This window comes from Balaenoptera ricei, chromosome X (assembly GCF_028023285.1).
Source record: "Balaenoptera ricei isolate mBalRic1 chromosome X, mBalRic1.hap2, whole genome shotgun sequence".
In the NCBI taxonomy this organism is placed as follows: domain Eukaryota; kingdom Metazoa; phylum Chordata; class Mammalia; order Artiodactyla; family Balaenopteridae; genus Balaenoptera; species Balaenoptera ricei.
In genome coordinates, this window is record NC_082660.1 from 77,991,537 (window position 1) to 78,013,233 (window position 21,697).

Here is a 21,697-nt window from a genome sequence, read left to right on the forward strand (position 1 = left end):
TTATCAAGTGGGATTTATCCCAGGGATGCAAGAATTTTTCAATATATGTAAATCAATTAATGTGATACACCACATTAACAAAATGAAAAATAAAAATAATATGATCCTCTTAAAAGATGCAGAAAAGCTTTTGAAAAAATTCAACACCCATTTATTATAAAAGCTCTCCATATAGTGAGCAAAGAGGGAACACACCTCAACACAATAAAGGCCATATAAAACAAACCCACAGCAAACATCATTCTCAACAAATATCATTCTCTCAAACATCATCATTTCAGTGAAACACTGAAAAAGTTTCCTCTAAGGTCAAGAAAAAGACGAGGATATCCACCCTTGCCACTTTTATTCAACATAGTTTTAGTAGTTCTAGCCATGGCAATCAGAGAAGAAAAAGAAATAAAAGGAACTCAAATTGGAAAAGGAGAAGTAAAACTGTCACTGTTTGCAGATGACATGATACTATACATAAAAAATCCTAAAGATGCTACAAGAAACACTAGAGCTCATCAATGAATCTGGTAAAGTTGCAGGATACAAAGTTAATACACAGATATCTAGCGCATTCCTATACACCAACAATGAAAGATTAGTAAAAGAAATTAAAGAAACAGTCCCATTTATAATTGCATCTCAAGAATCAAATATGGAGAATTGCCTGGTGGTCCAGTGGTTAGGAATCCATGCTTCCACTGCTGAGGGTGCAGGTTTGATCACTGGTCAGGGAATTAAGATCCTGCAAGCTGTGTGGTGTGGCCAAAAAAACAAACAAAAAGAATAAAATACCTAGGAATAAACCTACATGAAGAGGTAACAGACCTGTACTCAGAAAACTAGAAGACACTGATGAAAGAAATTAAAGATGACATAAACAGATGAAGAGATATACCATGTTCTTGGATTGGAAGAATCAATATTGTGAAAATGACTATATTACCTAAAGCAATCTACAGATTCAATGCAATCCCTATCAAATTACCCATAGCATTTTTCACAGAATTAGAACTAAAAAATTTACAATTTGTGTGGAAAAACAAAAGACCACAAATAACCAAAGCAATCTTGAGAAAAACAACAGATTTGGAGGAATAAGTCTCCCAGGTTTCAGACTGTACTACAGAGCTACAGTTATCAAAACAGTGTCATACTGGCACAAAAAAGAAATACAGACCAATGGAATAGAATAGAAAGTCTAGAGATAAATCCATGCACCTATGGTCAGATAATCTATGACAAAAGAGGCAAGAATATACAATGGAGAAGACAGTCTCTACAGTAAGTGGTGCTGAGAAAACTGGAGAGCTACATATGAAGTAATGAATTAGAACATTCTCTAACACCATATGTAAAAATAAACTCAAATGGATTAAAGACCTAAATGTAAGGCCAGATACTATAAAGCTCTTAGAGGAAAAGTTAAGCAGAAAACTATTTGCCATAAATCACAGCAAGATCTTTTTTGATGCACCTCCTGAAAATAAAAACAAAAATAAACAAATGGGACCTAGCTAAACTTAAAAGCTTTTGCCTATCAAAGGAAACCTTAGACAAAGCAAAAAGACAACCCACAGAATGGGAGAAAATATTTGAAAATGAAGCAACTGTCAAGAGATTAATCTCCAGAATATACAAACATTTCATGCAGCTCAATTTCAAAGAAATAAACAACCCAATCAAAAAAATTGGCAGAAGATCTAAATAGACATTTCTCCAAAGAAGACATAACAGTTGGCCAAAACCACATGAAAAGATGCTCAACATCACTAATTAGTAGAGAAATGCAAATCAAAACTACAATGAGGTATCACCTCACACTGGTCAGAATGACCATCATCAAATAATCTACAAACAGTAAATGTTGGAGAAGGTGTGGAGAAAAGGGAACCCTCCTATGCTGTTGGTAGGAACATAAGTTGGTACAGCCACTATGGAGAACAGTATCGAGGTTCCTTGAAAAACTAAAAATAGAGCTACCATATGATCCAGCCATCTCACTCCTGGGTATATAACTGGAGAAAACCATAATTTGAAAAGATATATGTTCCCCAATATTCATTGCAGTATTATTTACAATAGCCAGTACATGGAAGCAACCTAAATGTCCATAGATGGAGGAATGGATAAAGAAGTTGTGGTACCAAAAAAAAAAAAAAAAAAAATGATGTGGCACATATATACAAAGGAATATTACTCACCCATAAAAAAGAATGAAATAATGACATTTGCAGTGAAATGTATGGACCTAGAGATTGTCATACTGAGTGAAGTAAGTCAGAGAAAGACAAATATCATATGATATCACTTACTTATGGAATCTAAACAAAATAGTACAAATGAACTTATTTACAAAACATAGAGTCACAGATGTAGTAAACAAACGTAGGGTTTCCAAGGGGGAAAGTGGGGTATACATTGGGATATTTGTATTGACATATACACACTACTATATATAAAATATATAACTAATAACAACCTACTGTATAGCACAGGGAATCCTACTCAATACTCTATAATGACCTATATAGGAAAAGAATCTAAAACAGAGTGGATATATGTATACTTATAACTGATTCACTTTTCTGTACAGCAGAAAAAATACATCATTATAAATCAATTATACTTTAATAAAAATTAATTTTAAAAGAAGAATAAGGCTCAAAGCACAGGGGCCTTTGAGAAGAGGAGTGATGCCACCCATAAAATTATTATAGGGAAGAGAAGAGTGTAGTTGCAGATATTATAATTAGCAACAGGAATTAGAAGATCATTTTAAATTTTTTTTCTGTGAAGTAGCAGATAGAACATATGACGAGAGAAAAAAGAGAGTCATGAATTTCAGGATAAGGTAAATTTCATCTGTTAAATACTAAATCTTAACGAAAATGTAATGACTGCAAGGCATATTCTAAACTCATTTATATGTATTAAATTATTTAATTTTCACAAGGACACTTTGAGTCAGTAACTCTTACTATACTTACATTATCGATGACAAAGCAGAGTCACAATAACTTCCTAAATTTATTCAGATAATAAAGGGTGAGGCTGAGATTTAAATCCAGGCCTTGGAATTCACCCCCTTTCAATTATATTATATGATCTGTTAAGATAGACCAGGCCATGAAAGGAATTTTAGGAGATAGAGAATATTTTGTTTCATTCACATTTTTGCCAAACATGTATAAGATTCCCAGAATGATAGCTTTCATTCAAAATTATGAAAATTCAATGGCATCATACATGGTATTCAAGCCTATGGTATGCTTTTCTCTATCTCTTCCTCCTTATCCCCTATCTTCCAGCATAAAAACTTTAATACAAACAAAAATGAATTAAAGGGAGAACCTTCAAGATGGTGGAGGAGTAAGACGTGGAGATCATCTTCCTCCCCAAAAATACATGAAAAATACATTTACATGTGGAACAGCTACAGAAAACCTACTGAACGCTCGCAGAAGACCTCAGACTTCCCAAAAGGCAAGAAACTCCCCATGTACCTGGGTAGGGAAAAAGGAAAAACAGAGACAAAAGAAAAGGGATGGGACCTGAACGTCTGGGAGGGAACTGTGAAGTAGGAAAAGCTTCCACACACTAGGAAGACCCTTCACTGGCAGAGAGGTGAGGTGGGCGGGGGAGAAGCTTCAGAGCCACGGAGGAGAGCACAGAAACAAGGGTGCAGAGGACAAAGCAGAGAGATTCCCGCACAGAGGATCCATGGCAACCAGCACTCACCAGCTTGAGAAGCTTGTCTGCTCACCCAACGGGGTGGGTGGGACCTGGGAGCTGAGGCTCAGGCTTTGGAGGTCAGATCCCAGTGAGAGGACTGGGATTGGCTACATGGACACAGCATGAAGGGGGGTAGTGCACCACAGATAACTGGGAGGGAGTCCTGGAAAAACTCTGGAGCTGCCTAAGAGGCAAGAGACAATTGTTTCAGTATGCACGAGGAGAGGGGAATCTTTTACAGTGTGCCCACAGTAGGCAGAGCACCGCCTAAATGAGCTCCAGAGACAGGCATGAGCCACGACTATCAGATCGGACCACAGAGACGGGCATGAAACGCTAACACTGCTGCTGCTGCCACCAAGAATCCTGTGTGCAAACACAGGTCACTATCCACATGCCGCCCGACTGCCCCACAAGCCTGTGCAGCCGGCCACAACCAGGGTCCCGTGAACAAGGGATAAATTCCCTGGGAGAACACATGACATACCTCAGGGTATTGCAATGTCATATGGGCCTCTGCTGCCACAGGCTCGCCCCGCATTACAATTATGACTACCATACCCCTCCCTCACCTCACATGAGTGAGCAAGAGATCTCTAACCAGCCGCTGCTTTAAACCCCTCCTGTCTGGGCAGGGAACAGATGCCTGAGGGCGACCTACAAACAGAGGCTGAGCCAAAATCAAAGTTGAACCCCAGGACCTGTACGAACAAAGGAGATAAAAGCATTTTCTCTGTGCAGCCTCAGGAGCAGCAGATTAAATCCCCACAATCAAATTGATGTACCTTGCATCTGTGGAATACCTGAATAGACAACGAATGTACCCAAAATTGAGGCAGTGGACTTTGAGAGCACCTGTAGACTTGGGGTTTGCTGTCTGTGACTAATTTGTTTCTGATTTTTATGTTTATCTTAGTTTAGTTTATTATTGGTGGATTTGTTTATTGGTTTGGTTGCTCTCTTATTTATTTCTTTTTTATTTTAATATTTTTGTTATTATTATTATTATTTTCATTCTTTTTTTTCTCACTTTTCTTCTAAAAAGAAAAAAAAATTGGCTGACAGGATCTGGTTGCTCTGGCCTGGTGTCAGGCCTGAGCCTCTGAGGTGGGAGAGCTAAGTTCAGAACATTGCATGACCAGAGACTTCCCAGCTCCATGTAATATCAAACGGCAGGAGATCTCCCAGAGATCTCTGTCTGAATGCTAAGTCCAGGCTCCAACCAAAGGCCAGGAAGCTCCAGCACTGGATGCCCCATGCCAAACAACTAGCAGGAAAGGAGCACATCCCCACCCATTAGCAGAGAGGCTACCTAAATCATACTAAGTTCACAGACACCACTAAACACACTACTGAAGGTGACTCTGCCCACCAGAAAGACAAGATCCAGCCCCATCCCCCAGAACACAGGTACCAGGTCCCTCCACCAGAAAGCCTACACAAGCCACTGAACCAACCTCAACCACTGGGGGCAGACACCAAAAACAATGGGAACTACGAACGTCCAGCCTGCAAAAAGGAGAACACAAACACAGTAAGTTAAAAAAATGAGAAGACAGAGAAATATGCAGATGAATAAGTAAGGTAAAAACCCAAAAGACCAAACAAATGAAGAGGAAATAGGCAGTCTACCTGAAAAAGAATTCAGAGTAATGATAGTAAAGGTGATCCAAAATCTCGAAAACAGAATGGATAAAATACAAGAAACATTTTAACAAGGACTTAGAAGAATTACAGAGAAAACAAACAATGATGAACAAAACAATAAATGAGATTAAAAATTCTCTAGAAGGAATCAATAGCAAAATAAATGCAGCAGAAGGACGGATAAGTGACCTGGAAGATAAACAAGTGGAAATAACTACCACAGAGCAGAATAAAGAAAAACAGATTGAAAAGAACTGAGGACAGTCTCAGAGACCTCTGGGACAACATTAAATGCACCAACATTCGAATTACAGAGGTCCAAGAAGAAGAGAGAAAAAGAAAGGGACTGAGAAAATATTTGAAGAGATTATAGTTGAAAACTTCCTAACATAGGAAAGAAAATAGTCTATCAAGTCCAGCAAGTACAGAGAGTCCCATACAGGATAAATCCAAGGAGAGGCATGCTGAGACACATATTAATCAAATTACCAAAATTAAATACAAGGAAAAAATATTAGAAGCAGGAAGGGAAAGGCAACAAATAACATACAAGGGAATCCCCATAAGGTTAACAGCTCATCTTTTAGCAGAAAAGCTGCAAGCCAGAAGGGAGTGGCAGGACATATTTAAAGTGATAAAAGGGAAAAACCTATAAACAAGATTACTCTACCCAGCAAGGATCTCATTCAGATTTCATGGAGAAATTAAAATCTTTATGGACAAGCAAAAGTTCAGAGAATTCAGCACCACCAAACCAGCCTTTCAACAAATGCTAAAGGAACTTCTCTAGGCAAGAAACACAAGAGAAGGAAACACATCCAAAACAATTAAGAACATGATAATAGGAACATACATATCAATAATTACCTTAAATATAATGGATTAAATGGTCCAAACAAACAACATAGACTGGCTGAATGGATACAAAAACAAATCCTGTATATATGCTGTCTACACGAGGCCAACTTCAGACCTAGGGATACATACAGACTGAAAGTGAGGAGATGGAGAAAGATATTCCATGCAAATGGAAATCAAAAGAAAACTGGAGTAGCAATTCTCGTATCAGACAAAATAGACTTTAAAATAAAGACGATTACAAGAGACAAAGAAGGACACTACATGATTGTCAACAGATCATTCCAAGAAGAAGATATAACAATTATAAATATATATGCACCCAAACTAGGAGCCCTTCAAGACATAAGGCAAATGCTAACAGCCATAAAAGGGGAAATTGACAGTAACATAATAAGAGTAGGAGACTTTAACACCCCACTTACACTGATGGACAGATCATCCAAGATGAAAATAAATAAGGAAACACAAGCTTAAATGACACATTAGACAAGATAGACTTAATTGATATTTATAGGACATTTCATCCTAAAACCACAGGATACACTTTCTTCTCAAGTGCTCATGGAATATTCTTCAGGACAGATCAAATCTTGGGTCACAAATCAAGCCTTGGTAAATTTAAGAAAATTACAATTGTATCACGTATCTTTTCCAAACACAGTGATAAGAGGCTAGATATCAATTACAGGAAAAGAACTGTAAAAACACAAAAACACATGGAGGCTAAACCATTCTCTACTGAATAACCAAGAGATCACTGAAGAAATCAAAGAGGAAATCAAAAAAATACCTAGAAAGAAATGACAATGAAAACGCGATGAACCAAAACCTATGGGATGCAGCAAAAGCAGTTCTAAGAGGGAAATTTATAGCAATAGAATCCTACCTCAAGAAACAAGAAACGCATCAAATAAACAATATAACTTTACACCAAAAGCAATTAGAGAAAGAAGAACAAGAAAGCCCAATGTTAGCAGAAGGAAAGAAATTATAAATACCAGATAAGAAATCAATGAAAACTAAATTAAGGAAACAATAACAAAGATCAATTAAACAAAAGCTGGTTATTTGAGAAGATAAACAAAAGTGATAAACCATTACCCAGACTCATCAAAGAAAAAAGGGAGAAGACTCAAATCAACAGAATTAGAAATGAAAAAGGAGAAGTTACAACTGACACTGCATAAATACATAGGATCAGGAGAGATTACTGAAAGAAATTATATGCCAATAAAATGAACAAGCTTGAAGAAATGGACAAATTCCTACAAAAGCACAACCATCCGAGACAGAACCAGGAAGAAATAGAAAAAATAAGCACACCAATATGAAGTACAGAAATTGAAAATGTGATTAGAATTCTTCCAACAAACAAAAGCCCAGGACCAGATGGCTTCATAGGGGAATTCTATCAAACATTTAGTGAAGAGGTAACACCTATCTTTCTCAAACTCTTCCAAAATATAGCAGAGGGAGGAAAAATCACAAACACATTCTACAAGACCACCATCACCCTGATACCAAAACCAGACAAAGTTGTCACAAAGAAAGAAAACTACATGCCAATATCACTGATGAACATAGATGCAAAAATCCTCAACAAAATGCTAGCAAACAGAATCGAACAACACATTAAAAGGATCATACACCGTGATCAATTGAGCTTTAACCCAGGAATGCAAGGATTCTTTAATATATGCAAATCAAACAATGTGATACAACATATTAACAAATTGAAGGATAAAAACCAAATGATAATCTCAGTAGATGCAGAAAAAGCTTTCGAGAAAATTCAACACATGTTTATGATAAAAACTCTCCAGAAACTAGGCATAGAGTGAACCTACATCATCATAATAAAAGCCATATATGACAAACCCACAGTAAACATCGATCTCAATGGTGAAAAACGGAAACCATTTCCTCTAAGATCAGTAACAGGACAAGGTTGCCCACTCTCACCAATATTATTCAACATAGTTTTGGAAGATTTAGACACAGCAATCAAAGGAAAAAAAATAAAATTAATCCAAATTGGAAAAGAAGAACAACTGTCACTCTTTGCAGATGACATGATACTATACATAGAGAATCCTAAAAATGCTACCAGAAAACTATTAGAGCTAATCAATGAATTTGGTAAAGTAGCAGGATAAAAAATTAATGCACAGAAATCTCTTGCATTCCTATACACTAATGATGAAAAATCTGAAAGAGAAATTAAGGAAACATTCCTATTTGCCACTGCAACATAAAGAATAAAATACCTAGGAATAAATCTACCTAGGGAGACAAAAGACTGTATGCAGAAAACTATAAGACACTGTTGAAAGAAATTAAAGATGATACAAACAGATGGACAGATATACCATGTACTTGGATTGGAATAATCAACACTGTGAAAATGACTATACTACCCAAAGCAATCTACAGATTCAATGCAATCTCTACCAATCTACCAAGGGCATTTTTCACAGAACTCGAACAAAAAATTTCACAATTTATATGGAAACACAAAAGACCCTGAATAGCCAAAGCAGTCTTGAGAAAGAAAAACGTCACGGGAGGAATCAGGCTCCTGACTGCAGACTATACTACAAAGCTACAGTAATCAAGACAGAATGGCACTGGCACAAAAAGAGAAATATAGATCAATGGAACAGGATAGAAAGCCCAGAGATAAACCCACGCACCTATGGTCACCTTATTTTTGATAAAGGAGTCAAGAATACAAAATGGAGAAAAGACAACCTCTTCAAGAAGTGGTGCTGTGAAAACTGGACAGCTACTTATAAAAGAATAAAATTAGAACACTTCCTAACACCACACAAAATAATAAACACAAAATGAATTAAAGATCTAAATGTAAGGCTGGACACTATAAAGCTCTTAGAGGAAAACATAGGCAGAACACTCTGTGACATAAATCACAGCAAGATCCTTTTTGGCCCACCTCCTAGAGAAATGGAAATAAAAACAAAAATTAAAAAATGGGACCTAATGAACCTTAAAAGCTTTTGCACAGCAAAGGAAATGATAAACAAGGTGAAAAGACAACCCTCAAAATGGGAGAAAATTTTATCAAATGAAGCAACTGACAAATGATTAATCTCCAAAATATACAAGAAGCTCATGCAGCTCAATATCAAAAAAACAAACAACCCAATACTAAAATGGGCAGAAGACCTAAATAGACATTTCTCCAAAGAAGACATACAGATATCCAACAAACACATGAAAGGATGCTAACATCACTAATTATTAGAGAAATGCAAATCATAACCACAATGAGGTATCACCTCACACCAGTCAGAATGGCCATCATGAAAAAATCTACAAAAAATGCTGGAGAGGGCATAGAGAAAAGGGAACTCTCTTGCACTGTTGGTGGGAATGTAAATTGATACAGCCACTATGGAGAACAGTATGTAGGTTCCTTAAAAAGCTAAAAATAGATCTTCCATATGACCCACCAATCCCACTGCTAGGCATATACCCTGAGAAAACCATAATTCAAAAAGAGTCATGTACCAAAATGTTCATTGCAGCACTGTTTACAATAGCCGGGACATGGAAGCAACCTAAGTGTCCATCAACAGATGAATGGGTAAAGAATATTTGGCACATATATACAATGGAATATTACTCAGCCATAAAAAGAAACGAAACTGAGTTATTTGTAATGAGGTGAATGGACCTAGTGTGTCATGCAGCGTGAAGTATGTCAGAACGAGAAAAACAAATACTGAATGTTAACACATATATGTATGGAATCTAAAAGAAAAAAAAAAGGTTCTGATGGACCTAGGGTTAGGACAGGAATAATCCCCAGATGTAGAGAATGGACTTGAGGACATGGGGAGGGCCAAGAGTAAGCTGGGATGAAGTGAGAGAGTAACATTGACATATGTACACTACCAAATATAAAATGGATAGCTAGTGGGAAGCAGCTGCATAGCACAGGGAGATCAGCTCAGTGCTTTGTGACCACCTAGAGGGGTGGGATAGGGAGGGTGGGAGGGAGGTGCAAGAGGGAGGGGATATGGTGATATATGTATACAATAGCTGATTCACTTTTTTATACAGCAGAAAGTAACACAAAACTGTAAAGCAATTATACTCTAATAACGATGTTAAAAAAATAAAAGATACAAACTACTATGTATACAATATATAGGCAACAAGGATATATTGTATAGCACAGGGAATTACAGCCATTATTGTGTAATAACATTTACTGGAGTATAACCTGTAGAAATACTGAATCAGTAAGCTGTACACCTGAACCTAATATAATAAATCAAACATGCTTCAGTGGAAAACTTTAACGAAAAATAAATAACTGCATAGAGCTTGAATCTCAAAACAATATCCTGAGTGAAGGAATCTAATGTAAAAGAGAACACACAGGGCCTTCCCTGGCGGTCCAGTGGTTAGGACTCTGTGCTCTCACTGTCGAGGGCCTGGGTTTGATCTCTGGTCGGGGAACTAAGATCCCACAAGCCGCGCGGTGCGGCCAAAGGAAAAAAAAAAAAAAAGAGAACACACAATATGCTTCACTTTATATGAAACTCTAGAATGGGACAACTAATCTATGTTATAAAACAAACAAACAAATGAAAACACAATCAGTGGTTGCTTCCAGTATGAGGTGGGAATGGGTACAGGGAGTGAGAGACTTGAGAGAACATTTTTGGGGTCCCAGTGATGTTCTATATCCCATAAGGGGATTGCATTACACAAGTATATACATTAGGCAAAATCAACAATGGTAGACTGAATATTTGTACATTTTATTATATGTTTAAAAGGAAAAAAATATAAACAAATATTGAACTCTAAATAGTAATGAAAATATTGAAGTATTAAAGGAGAAAGAAAAGAACTGCCTCTCTTGGAGTTGTCATGTTAAGTGGATGTTCAAGTGGCCAACACTAGTCCTGGGGTGTAGTCAGTGCTGTTCATCTGATCACATGTCTGGATACATCGTGGAATATACTGATTGTCATGGGAAACAGGAAAGAATCACACTATTGATTTGAAAGAGCTGACAGCAAAGGTGACTTCTGGATTTTAGCCAAGAAGCGCCAGGGTGGTTCCCTGTGGTTGTCAAGGAAAAATCAGCTCATTCTGGTTGGATTGATTAATGTCAATGCATTCGGAAATTTAAATAAACCATGTTTTTACTCCTTTACTTTATTTAGCATTAGTTCTTTTGTAAATTTAAAGCAACCAAAGAAGTTGAACTTAATGAACGTATGTTGTTTCTCTAAGACGCATAGTCTAGACCTCAAGGTCTGGGTCAGAGTGAGAAGAGTAAGGCAGGGTACTGAAAGTTCAGCCCTGGATCCTGTATCTATTTAAAATGTTAAGTTCTTCATTGTGAATTTTATTTTGTTTTATATTTTTTAACATCTTTATTAGAGTATAATTTCTTTACAATGGTGTGTCAGTTTCTGCTTTATAACAAAGTGAATCAGTTATATATGCACATATATCCCCATATCTCTTCCCTCTTGCATCTCCCTCCCTCCCACCCTCCCTATCCCACCCCTCTATGTGGTCACAGAGCACCGAGCTGATATCCCTGTGCTATGCGGCTGCTTCCCACTAGCTATCTATTTTACATTTGGTGGTGTACATATGTCCATGCCACTCTCTCACTTTGTCCCAGCTTACCCTTCCCCCTCTCCATATCCTCAAGTCAATTCTCTAGTAGGTCAGCATCTTTATTCCTGTCTTTCCCCTAGGTTCTTCTGACCATTTTCTTTTCTTTCTTTTTTTTTTTTTAGATACCATATATATGTATTAGCATACCGTATATGTTTTTAACTTCCTGACTTCGCTCTGTATGACAGTCTCTAGGTCCATCTACCTCACTACAAATAAATCTGTTTTGTTCCTCTTTATGACTGAGTAATAACCCATTGTATATATGTGCCACATCTTCTTTATCCATTCATCTATCGATGGACACTTAGGTTGCTTCCGTGTCCTGGCTATTGTAAGTAGAGCTGCAATGAACATTTTGGTACATGACTCTTTTTGAATTATGGCTTTCTCAGGGTATATGCCAAGTAGTGGGATTGCTGGGTCATATGGTAGTTCTATTTTTAGTTTTTTAAGGAACCTACATACTGTTCTCCATAGTGGCTTTATCAATTTACATTCCCACCAGTGCAAGAGGGTTCACTTTTCTCCACACCCTCTCCAGCAATTATTGTTTGTAGATATTTTGATGATGGCCATTCTGACTGGTGTGAGATGATATCTCATTGTAGACTTGATTTGCATTTCTCTAATGATTATTGATGTTGAGCATTCTTTTATGTGTTTGTTGGCAATCTGTATATCTTCTTTGGAGAAATGTCTATTTAGGTCTTCTGCCCATTTTTGGACTGGGTGGTTTGATTTTTTGATATTGAGCTGCATGACCTGATTGTAAATTTTGGAGATTAATCCTTTGTCAGTTGCTTCATTTGCAAATATTTTCTCCCATTCTGAGGGTTGTCTTTTCATCTTGTTTACAGTTTCCTTTGCTGTGCAAAAGTTTTTAAGTTTCATTAGGTCCCATTTTTTAATTTTTGTTTTTATTTCCATTTCTCTAGGAGGTGGGTCAAAAAGGATCTTGCTGTGATTTATGTCATAGAGTTTTCTACCTATGTTTTCCTCTAAGAGTTTGATTGTGTCTGGCCTTACATTTAGGTCTTTAATCCAGTTTGAGTTGATTTTTGTGTATGGTGTTAGGGAGTGTTCTAATTTCATTCTTTTACATGTAGCTGTCCAGTTTTCCCAGCACCACTTATTGAAGAGACTGTCTTTTCAACATTGTATATCTTTGTCTCCTTTGTCATAGATTAGGTGACCATATGTGCATGGGTTTATCACTGGGCTTTCTATCCTGTTCCATTGATCTATATTTCTGTTTTTGTGCCAATACCATACTGTCTTGATTACTGTAGCTTTGTAGTATAGTCTGAATTCAGGGAGCCTGATTCCTCCACCTTCATTTTTCTTTTTCAACATTGCTTTGGCTAGTTGGGGTCTTTTGTGTTTCAATACAAATTGTGAAATTTTTTGTTCTAGTTCTGTGAAAAATGCCAGTGGTAGTTTGATAGGGATTGCTTTGAATCTGTAGATTGCTTAGGGTAGTAGAGTCATTTTCACAATGTTCATTCTTCCAATCCAAGAACATGGTATATCTCTCCATCTCTTTGTATCATCTTTAATTTCTTCCATCAGTGTCTTATAATTTTCTGCATACAGGTCTTTTGTCTCCTTAGGTAGGTTCATTCCTAGATATTTTATTCTTTTTGTTGCAATAGTAAATGGGAGTGTTTTCTTAATTTCACTTTCAGATTTTTCATCATTAGTGTATAGGAATGCTGCAGATTTCTGTGCATTAATTCTGTATCCTACTACTTTACCAAATTCATTGATTAGGTCTAGTAGTTTTCTGGTAGCATCTTTAGGATTCTCTATGTATAGTATCATGTCATCTGCAAACAGTGACAGCTTTACTTCTTCTTTTCCGATTTGGATTCCTTTTATTTGTTTTTCTTCTTTGATTGCTGTGGCTAACACTTCCAAAACTATGTTGAATAATAGTGGTGAGAGTGGGCAACCTTGTCTTGTTCCTGATCTTAGTGGAAATGGTTTCAGTTTTTCACCATTGAGGACAATGTTGGCTGTGGGTTTGTCATATATGGCCTTTATTATGCTGAGGAAAGTTCCCTCTATGCCTACTTTCTGCAGGGTTTTTATCATAAATGAGTGTTGAATTTTGTCAAAAGCTTTCTCTGCATCTATTGAGATGATCATATGGTTTTTCTCCTTCAATTTGTTAATATGATGTATCACGTTGATTGATTTGCGTATATTGAAGAATCCTTGCATTCCTGGAATTAACCCCACTTGATCATGGTGTATGATCCTTTTAATGTGCTGTTGGATTCTTTTTGCTAGTATTTGTTGAGGATTTTTGCATCTATTTTCATCAGAGATATTGGCCTGTAGTTTTCTTTCTTTGTGACATCTGTGTCTGGTTTTGGTTTCAGAGTGATGGTGGCCTCATAGAATGAGTTTGGAAGTGTTCATCCCTCTGCTATATTTTGGAAGAGTTTGAGAAAGATAGGTGTTAGCTCTTCTCTAAATGTTTGATAGAATTCGCCTGTGAAGCCATCTGGTCTTGGGCTTTTGTTTGTTGGAAGATTTTTAATAACAGTTTCAATTTCAGTGCTTGTGTTTGGTCTGTTCATATTTTCTATTTCTTCCTGATTCAGTCTCGGAAGGTTGTGCATTTCTATGAATTTGTCCATTTCTTCCAGGTTGTCCAAGTTTTTGGCCTATAGTTGCTTGTAGTAATCTGTCATGAGCGTTTGTATTTCTGCAGTGTCAGTTGTTACTTCTCCCTTTTCATTTCTAATTCTATTGATTTGAGTCTTCTCCCTTTTTTTCATGATGAGTTTGGCTAATGGTTTATCAATTTTGTTTCTCTTCTCAAAGAACCAGCTTTTAGTTTTATTGATCTTTGCTATGGTTTCCTTCATTTCTTTTTCATTTATTTCTGATCTGATCTTCATGATTTCTTTCCTTCTGCTCTCTTCGGGTTTTTTTGTTCTTCTTTCCCTAATTGCTTTAGGTGTAAGTTTAGGTTGTTTCTTTGAGATGTTTCTTGTTTCTTAAGGTAGGCTTATATAGCTATAAACTTCCCTCTTAGAACTCCTTTTGCTGCATCCCATAGGTTTTGGGTCATTGTGCTTTCATTGTTATTTGTTTCTAGGTATTTTTTTATTTCCCCTTTGATTTCTTCAGTGATCTGTTGGTTATTAAGTAGGGTGTTGTTTAGCCTCCATGTGTTTGTATTTCTTACAGATTTTTTCCTGTAATTGATATCTAGTCTCATAGCATTGTGGTCGGAAAAGATACTTGATACGATTTCAATTTTCTTAAATTTACCAAGGCTTGATTTGTGACCCAAGATATGATCTATCCTGGAGAATGTGCCATGAGCACTTGAGAAGAATGTGTTTTCTGTTGTTTTTGCATGTAATGTCCTATAAAGATCAATTAAGTCCATCTTGTTTAATGTATCTTTTAAAGCTTGTGTTTCCTTATTTATTTTCATTTTGGATGATCTTTCCTTTGGTGAAAGTGGGGTGTTAAAGCCCCTACTATGTTTGTGTTACTGTTGATTTCCCCTTTTATAGCTGTTAGTATTTGCCTTATGTATTGAAGTGCTCCTATATTGGGTGCATAAATATTTACAATTTTTATGTCTTCTTCTTGGATTGATCCCTTGATCATTATGTAGTGACCTTCTTTGTCTCTTGTAATAGTCTTTATTTTAAAGTCTATTTTGTCTGATATGAGAATTGCTACTCCAGCTTTCTTTTGATTTCCATTTGCATGGAATATCTTTTTCCATCCTCTCACTTTCAGTCTGTATGTGTCCCTAGGTCTGTAGTGGGTCTCTCATAGACAGCATATATATGCGTCTCATTTTTGTTTCCATTCAGCCAGTCTATGTCTTTTGGTTGGAGCATTTAATCCATTTACATTTAAGGTAATTATCGATATGTATGTTCCTATTACCATTTTCTTAATTGTTTTGTGTTTATTATTGTAAGTCTTTCCCTTCTCTTGTGTTTCCCGCCTAGAGAAGTTCCTTTAGAATTTTTTGTAAAGCTGGTGTGGTGGTGCTGAATTCTCTTAGCTTTTGCTTCTCTGTAAAGGTTTTAATTTCTCCATCAAATCTGAATGAGATCCTTGCTGGGTAGAGTAATCTTGGTTGTAGATTTTTCTCTTTCATCACTTTAAATATGTCCTGCCACTCCTTTCTGGCTTTCAGAGTGTCTGCTGAAAGATCAGCTTAACTTTATGGGGATTCACTTATGTGTTACTTGTTGTTTTTCCCTTGCTGCTTTTAATATTTGTTCTTTGCATTTAATTTTTGATAGTTTGATTAATAGGTATGTGTCTTGGCGTGTTTCTCCTTGGATATATCCTGTAAGGGACTCTCTGTGCTTCTTGGACTTGATTAACTATTTCTTTTCCCATGTTAGGGAAGTTTTCAACTTTAATCTCCTCAAATATTTTCTCAGTGCCTTTCTTTTTCTCTTCTTCTTCAGGGACCCCTATAATTCAAATCTTGGTGCGTTTAATGTTGTCCCAGAGGTCTCTGAGACTGTACTCAATTCTTTTCATTCTTTTTTTTTTTATTCTGCTCTGCAGTAGTTATTTCCACTATTTTATCTTCCAGGTCACTTATCCGTTCTTCTGCCTCAGTTATTCTGCTCTTGATCCCTTCTAGAGAATTTTTAATTTCATTTATTGTTGTGTTCATCTCTGTTTGTTTGCTCTTTAGTTCTTCTAGGTCCTTGTTAAACGTTTCTTGTATTTTCTCCAACCTACTTCCAAGATTTTGGATCATCTTTACTATCATTATTCTGAATTATTTTTCAGTTAGACTGCTTATTTCCTCTTCATTTATTAGGTCTGGTGGGTTTTTGTCTTGCTCCATCATCTGCTGTGTGTTTCTCTGTCTTCTCATTTTGCTTAACTTACTGTGTTTGGGGAGTCCTTTTCTGCAGGCTGCAGGTTTGTACTTTCCATTGTTTTTGGTGTTTGTCCCCAGTGGCTAAGTTTGGTTCAGTGGGTTTTGTAGGCTTCCTGGTGGAGGGGACTAGTGCCTTTGTTCTGGTGTATGAGGCTGGATCTTGTCATTCTTTTTGGAATGTTCCAGTCTGGTGGTGTGTTTTGGGGTGTCTGTGGCCTTATTATGATTTTAGGCAGCCTCTCTGCTAATGGATGGGGTTGTGTTCCTGTCTTGCTAGTTATTTGGCATAGGGTGTCCTGCTCTGTAGCTTGCTGGTTGTTGAGTGGAGCTGGGTCTTGGCGTTGAGACGGAGATCTCTGGGAGATTTTTCCCATTTGATATTACATGGAGCTGGGAGGTCTCTTGTGGACCAGTGTCCTGAAGTTGGCTCTCCCACCTCAGAGGCACAGCCCTGATGCCTGGCTGGAGCACCAAGAGCCTGTCCTCCACATGGCTCAGAATAAAAGGGAGAAAAAAAGAAAGAAAGAAAGAAGAACATAAACTAAAATAAAGTAAAATAAAATAAAATAAAGTTATTAAAATAAAAAATAATTATTACAAAAAAAATTTTTTCAAGTAAAAAAAAAAAACGGACAGACAGAACCCTGGGACAAATGATAAAAGCAAAGCTATACAGACAAAATCACACAGAGAAGCATACATATACACACTCACAAAAAGAGAAAAAGGGGGGAAAAATATATATCGTTGCTCCCAAAGTCCACCTCCTCAATTTGGGATGATTTGTTGTCTATGCAGGTATTCCACAGATGCAGGGTACATCAAGTTGATTGTGGAGATTTAATCTGCTGTTCCTGAGGATGCTGGGAGAAATTTCCCTTTCTCTTCTTTGTTCTCACAACTCCTGTGTTTCAGCTTTGGATTTCGACCCACCTCTGCGTGTAGGTCACCTGAGGGCATCTGTTTTTCGCTCAGACAGGACGGCGTTAAAGGAGCAGCTGATTTGGGGGCTCCGGCTCACTCAGGCCGGGGGGAGGGAGGGGTACGGATGTGGGGTGAGCCTGCGGCGGCAGAGGCCAGCATGACGTTGCAACAGCCTGAGGCGTGCCGTGTGTTCTCCCGGGGAAGTTGACCCTGGATCACGGGACCCTGGCAGTGGCAGGCTGCACAGGCTCCCGGGAGGGGAGGAGTTTATAGTTACCTGTGTTTGCACACAGGCTTCTTGGTGACTGCAGCAGCAGCCTTATCGTCCCATGCCCGTCTCTGGGGTCCGCAATGATAGCCGCGGCTTGCGCCCATCTCTGGAGCTCCTTTAGGTGGCACTCTTAATCCCCTCTCCTCGCGCACCAGGAAACACAGAGGGAAGAAAAAGTTTCTTGCCTCTTCGGCAGGTCCAGACTTTTTCTGGGACTCCCTCCCGACTAGCTGTGGCACACTAGTCCCCTTCAGGCTGTGTCCACGCAGCCAGCCTCAGTCCTCTCCCTGGGATCTGATCTCCGAAGCCCGAGCCTCAGCTCCCAGCCCCGCCCCCCACTGTCCCGTCTGGTGAGCAGACAAGCCTCTCAGGCTGGTGAGTGCTGGTTGGCACCAATCCTCTTTGCTGGAATCTCTCCGCTTTGCCCTCTGCACCCCTGTTGCTGTGCTCTCCCCTGTGGCTCCGAAGCTTCCCCTCTCTGCCACCCACAGTCTCCACCTGTGAAGGGGCTTCCTAGTGTGTGCAAACCTTTCCTCCTTCACAGCTCCCTCCCACTGGTGCAGGTCCCGTCCCTATTCTTTGTCTCTGTTTTTTCATTTTTCTTTTACCCTACCCAGGTACGTGGGGAGTTTCTTGCCTTTTGGGAGGTCTGAGGTCTTCTGCCAGTGTTCAGTATGTGTTCTGTAGGAGTTGTTCCACATGTAGATGTATTTCTGATGTATTTGTGGGGAGGAAGGTGATCTCCACATCTTATTCTTCCGCCATCTTGAAGCTCCTCCTTCATCGTGAACTTTAGCATTAAATTTGATTTTTAAAAATATTTCACGACTTTGTTGTACACCTGAAAATAACAAAACATTATAAATCAACACTACGCCAATAAAAATTTTTAAAATATAAATTAGAAACCCATAAGAACCATGACTGTTCGTCACTGTGGACCAAAGTGAGAAATCACTTTCAAATTTGTGATCCTTAAGCTATGAATATTTTGTGATTAGATGTCAAATAGTACAGTTATATTTCATTCATAAATTTCGGAAAACAACATAGAATTGTGATTGTGAGAAGAACTAAAATTTTGTTAAATAAATAATATGATTAACAAAAAATCTAGAAACAATAAATGCTGGAGAGGGTGTGGAGGAAAGGGAAGACTCTTGTACTGTTGGTGGGAATGTAAATTGATACAGCCACTATGGAGAACAGTATGGAGGTTCCTTAAAAAACTACAAATAGAACTACCATATGACCCAGCAATCCCACTACTGGGCATATACCCTGAGAAAACCATAGTTCAAAAAGAGTCATGTACCAAAATGTTCATTGCAGCTCTATTTACAATAGCCAGGACATGGAAGCAACCTAAATGTCCATCAACAGATGAATGGATAAAGAAGATGTGGCACATATATACAATGGAATATTACTCAGCCATAAAAAGAAATTAAATGGAGGTATTTGTAATGAGGTGGACGGAGTTAGAGTCTGTCATACAGAGTGAAGTAAGTCAGAAAGAGAAAAACAAATACAGTATACTAACACATATATATGGAATTTAAGGGAAAAAAAAATAAAAGGCCATGAAGAACCTAGTGGCAAGACGGGAATAAAGACACAGACCTACTAGAGAATGGACTTGAGGATATGGGGAGGGGGAGGGGTGAGATGTGACAGGGTGAGAGAGTGTCATGGACATATATACACTACCAAATGTAAAATAGATAGCTAGTGGGAAGCAGCCGCATAGAACAGGGAGACCAGCTCGGTGCTTTGTGACCACCTAGAGGGGTGGGATGGGGAGGGTGGGAGGAAGAGAGATGCAAGAGGGAAGAGATATGGGAACATCTGTATATGTATAACTGATTCACTTTGTTATAAAGCAGAAACTGGCACACCATTGTAAGGCAATTATACTTCAATAAAGATGTTTAAAAAAAATAATATGATTAATAGTTATTGAGCATGTACAGATGCTAAGTACATTCACAAGCATTAAAATCCCCAAAACAATCCTGAAAAGTAGATATTAGTCACACTCTATCCCACATAATTTAACTATCTTGTTCAAAATGACAAAGCTCCTTATGGAAGTAGAATTAAATATAGGATTATCTGACTATTAATTCAATATTTTTCCAAACATAGAGCTGTTTTCCTTATTCTTATTGAGATGAGAATACAGGGCAACAGAGATTTCTAAACTCAGCAGTGAAATGTCACTGATTACAGAAAAGAGGAAGGACAAGCAGGAGGATTAGCAGGCCTACAAAACTGATGGGAGTAGGTTTTCAAAGCAACTTGGTAAGTGGAATTCATGAGAGAAAGGAGAATTTTCATTGATAACTTAGAGTCTCAACGTCTACAACCATGAAATCGTTGAGCTATTTTCTTGCTCATTCTACCTTATGACGGAAACAGCTACAAAAGTAGAAATAATTTCCAGTTTTTCAATGACTTGATCAAATCTTCAGGATAGTGTGAAAAAATAGTTTTCTTCCTATCCAATGCCTGTTTGACCCAATGAAAAAATGAGTGTGGAGCTGGACCCCTTATACTCATGAGACAGACTGGGAAAAATTACTTAAATCATTCAGGATCGGATAGATTTTGCTTTAGTAACAAACAACCCTATAATCTCAATGGCTTACAAAAACAAAGATTTCTTTCTCCTTCATGTCATAAGTCTGTTGCAGGTCAGCTGCTGCTCTGCTCCTTGACATCTTCATTCCAAAACTAGCCTTATGGAGCAAACTCTATTGAACATTTTTGGTCATTATAGCAGAGAACAAAGAGAGCCTACCAGAATACTGTATTGCTCTTCAAACTTCTAGAAATAACAAACATTATGTATACTCAAATTTTATGAGTCAAAGCAATTCACACAGTTACACTTAAGTTCAATTTCATGTTGTGCAGACTATTTGTGAATAATACAGTGTACCACATTGCTCTACTATCACTCGGGTGCAATTAAAGTTATGATCTTGAGTTAGATGAAGGATGAGAAAATCTTGGACTGTGGATCAAATTGAACACACAAAGGTATAGGTCAAAAGCTAGAGAGAGAGACTATGCAGTATCAGCACTTGCAACTAAGGATTGTTATCGTTAATGTGCCTTTAGATAAACTTATTCAATTCACTTGGTTAATGTGACAACATACTACTCTGATTCTCATCCTACTGCTCTACATACTCCTTTTTGGTGTACTTTATAAACTTATACTGTCTCCCCCTAAATAAAAATAAATTTTCATTTTTGATCATAGTTCCTTAACCATTTTATAACTCTTCCTGGGAAATCTCATCAACTACTATGACTCTATGCTGATGACACACAAATCTAACTCTATAACCCTGAATTTCATTTCTATGGTATCTACAGTACAGTGATCTACAAGACAAATCTCAGATATTCCATAGGTACCTCGAATTCAACTTGGACCAACTCAAATATATTTTCAGTAATTCTAGGATCTACCCTCATTTACTCTCTCTATTGCACAATTTGCAGGTACTCATCCCCTTTCCCATGTTTCTAAATAGGCCTACCTGCTTTCAATCCATCCTTTCCCTTTTCACAGTGTCTTAAACTTCCAAAACATTCTAAAACGTAGTGGCCATTTTCTATCTTAAAAGACTTTGACGATTTCCCACAGCTTGCATTATAATGTCTAAACTTTTAATATGGCATTCAAATTCTACAGG